The 3,321-nt window shown below is 38.4% G+C and overlaps 1 protein-coding gene and 1 long non-coding RNA gene across 3 annotated transcripts in view; one reads left to right on the top strand and one right to left on the bottom strand.

Moving 5' to 3' along the window:
* Positions 1 to 3,321, top strand: part of LOC106012009 — a 14,832-nt gene that overhangs the window by 830 nt on the left and 10,681 nt on the right. The gene's annotated exons all lie outside the window — the stretch shown is intronic.
* LOC101849293 overlaps positions 1 to 3,321 on the bottom strand; it is a 14,566-nt gene that overhangs the window by 817 nt on the left and 10,428 nt on the right. The gene's annotated exons all lie outside the window — the stretch shown is intronic.

Consider the following 3,321-nt stretch of genomic DNA (forward strand, 5'->3'; position numbering starts at 1 on the left):
CTCTTTATCCAAGCCCAGTCAAATATAACTTTTCCTGTAGCTTTTGTGGCTTATTGGAACAATGGGAACAAAGACAGATGTTTATTTGCCACTGACATTATGACAGTACATGATGTGTGTGTGTGTGTGTGTGTGTGTGTGTGTGTGTGTGTGTGTGTGTGTGTGTGTGTGTGTAAACGGATTAGGGGGGAGGGGGTGTCGTGGCGTTAAGACAGAGTTGAAGGAGATAGGCAAGATTGATTTGTAAACTTGGGGAATGTTGTCGTTGTTTTTTTGTTTTTCTGGGCATGGGCTAGTTTTTATTACTCAATTTGTTTTGGTATTTGATGTCATGATGGGTCATGATTCAAAGGGGAACTGAACCTTGACCCGTCTTGTTAGTCAATGCAAATTTAATAATTGTTTATCAGCTAGTAGGACAACAATACATACACATTTTTTTTTAGTTATCATGACAACAGATTTTTTGGGAAGGTCGGGTGGAGGTATTTAGGGAAAAGAATGAGGTTTACTTTTTACTTAGAAACAGTAAAATATTTTTTTCCCCTGATTAATCATTGATTTCAGGATTTTCCTATACTTTGCTGTTATCTTATGTTTTCTTCTCATCCTCCTCCTCTTCTTCTTCTTCTTCTTCTTCTTCTTCTTCTTCTTCTTCTTCTTCTTCTTCTTCTTCTTCTTCTTCTTCTTCTTCTTCTTCTTCTTCTTCTTCTTCTTCTTCTTCTTCTTCTTCTTCTTGACTGGCCTTAGATAATATGTGTTCTTTTCTCTTTGGTCTGTCCTCCTAGAGTAGAATATAACACCTAACTAATGTCACCGGTAGATGAGACTGAGCGCACACATGTAGGACATTTTTGACTATGGTGACGAAGAAACTAAATTTGGTTGCTCCACTAGGGAGTGGGAATGTGGGAAAATGCCCGCCTCGTGACTCATTTGGAGCAGAGGATGTTAGAATTTTTAAAAATACAACTGTTCAAACTAACCGTGTTAGGTAACCTTAGTTAGTTCGAATTCATGTACTTTCAAATTTTATGTATATAAAATGTTGTCCCTGCTTTTGCTTTGTTTTAGTTTTAACAACATGCACTAACTCATTTTGTCAGTTTTGTTTTTCACTACTAAGTCAGCAAATTTCAACGATGGCGTCGAATAATGCGTAGAACGGGCATGGGACAAAATTCTAGAAAAAAAATAATTTTACTAACCTTTTTTTTTTGTCTCCCAAAGTCCAACCCTTGGTCCTCGTCCTGGGAGATGGAAACAGAACAGAGTAGAGGTTTTCTGGGTTCGGGTGAGGTACGGTGTGACGTCATGTCACGTGGGCGTTACGCTAGCCGTGAAGGCCGACCTTGGTAACCTTAACATGTTGCTGGCTGATGGGGCTCTGGTGAAGCTGTGGCAGGCAGAAAGACCTGACAGTGGATGGATAGAACACTTTACTTTCATCATAATGTATGTGTGTCTGGAGAAAGGTTCCGTAAGACGCATTTGCTCGAACTATGTATAAACAGAACATATATTAAAACTAAAGATTAAAAAAAAAACCCCGTTGAACTTTCAAAATCATTCTTTTGTTTACAAAAAATGAGTTCATGAAAAATTATTCTTTAGGGAATTATCTATCTTTATTTTTAAGGCTTTGCGTTTACGCTTATAATGTATTTTGAAGATGTTTCTTTGCCCCACGTTATCTTACATTGTAACAACGATTGTGTGGGAACATTTGCTGTCAGAGACTACATTGGTGTAAGGTTTCTACACCTCATTCATTCATACAAACAAACCATTCAAACTGTACCAAAATTTAGGTCAGCTTGTGACCTATCTCGATCTGGGAATAGCACATTAGTGTAACAAAAACAGTTAAGGATGGTACGTTTCGATCATCTGTACCCTGTTTCACTTCACTTCATGAGCAAAGCAAAGTCACTCTTAGTACTAACATCAACATTGTCATATTATACGACAATTTCTACGATTTATTCATAAAATTCAACCCATTCATATCGTATGGAATGCCAAACTCACTTATTTTGGTGATGTAAAACACAACAACAACAACAACAACAACAACAACAACAACAACAACAACAACAACAACAACAACAACAACCAAATGAACAGCTTTGGTGTCTCCACGATTATGTAAAAGATTTAGTCAGTTTCTAAATCCCTACGAACATTCAACACGAGTTCACTGATAGTTTTTTTTTCTCCAAGAAATATCCATAGAGTCTACTCGAATAGTCACATGATATGACTGTTTTACTTTTGTAAGTTTTGTGATTGTCTTCAGTTTGGTAGGGACAAAAACGTTCCTGCCCTTAACATTGCGGTGCGTCTTGTACTGTGTACTGCTTCGCCTTCGTTGAACCACATTAGTTGTATGTCATCTTCCAGTTAAAACGACCTGCACTCAAGCCTGACCTTACCACAGAATTACAGAAAGTTAGAATGGTACATGTAGTGGAGCAATAGAACAAGTTTCAGCACATATTCCAGAGTTTTTAGATGAAGAACCTTGCCTTCCACCATCTAAAAAAGGACAAATATTCGTTGTGTTCAGCTGACAGGACAGGGGATGAAGCGACAAAACAAAGGTTGAACAATCTCTTCCACTGAAACGTCAAAGTCAGAAAACTTTAAAGAAGATGACAAAGAAAATGGAAAGCTTGATGACTGACTTTCAGCTACAATGTTTGATCTTCTTTAACAGGTCATTTTCCTTCCAATACGTGTACATCAAAAGAAAGCACCATGTTGTGTAAAAGAAGACTATCATGTTAATCAGACCTTTTATTATCTAGAAAAACTGCTATTGTTTCGCTTGGCACGAGAGAAAAATCACAAACTTTGTGTACAAAACTTTTCAGTACTATAAACTCAAATAACCTGCACTAATTTAGTTTTAGTAGAAGTTTTACGGCGCTCGCAACTGCATACGGTCATATATATGAGTATGAGCGCCAAGGGGTGGATGTCAACAGAGACTTACAGGGAATCAGACTTACTCTGCTCACCTCTCTAGCTTTAATAGCACCAAGCCTGTTTTGACTTCCAAGGCACCCTGGAAATAGCGGGTCACAAGAGGGTGACAAACATACAAAAAAAGTTGAGGAAAATGACGATAGTAAGGATTAGGAAAGAAAAGCAGCAGTCCCTGTTGTAATTCAGGCACAGTTATGATGAGCATGACATTGTTGGATCATCCCATTTACAATTCTACTGTGCATTAGAACGAGAAATGCCCCCCCTCCCCCTTGGGAATGGCCCAGAGACACTTCAGTTAGTGGCACCGCCCTGGGGGGAACCTGCACT

The sequence above is a fragment of the Aplysia californica genome, unplaced genomic scaffold (assembly GCF_000002075.1).
Source record: "Aplysia californica isolate F4 #8 unplaced genomic scaffold, AplCal3.0 scaffold00241, whole genome shotgun sequence".
Lineage (NCBI taxonomy): Eukaryota > Metazoa > Mollusca > Gastropoda > Aplysiida > Aplysiidae > Aplysia > Aplysia californica.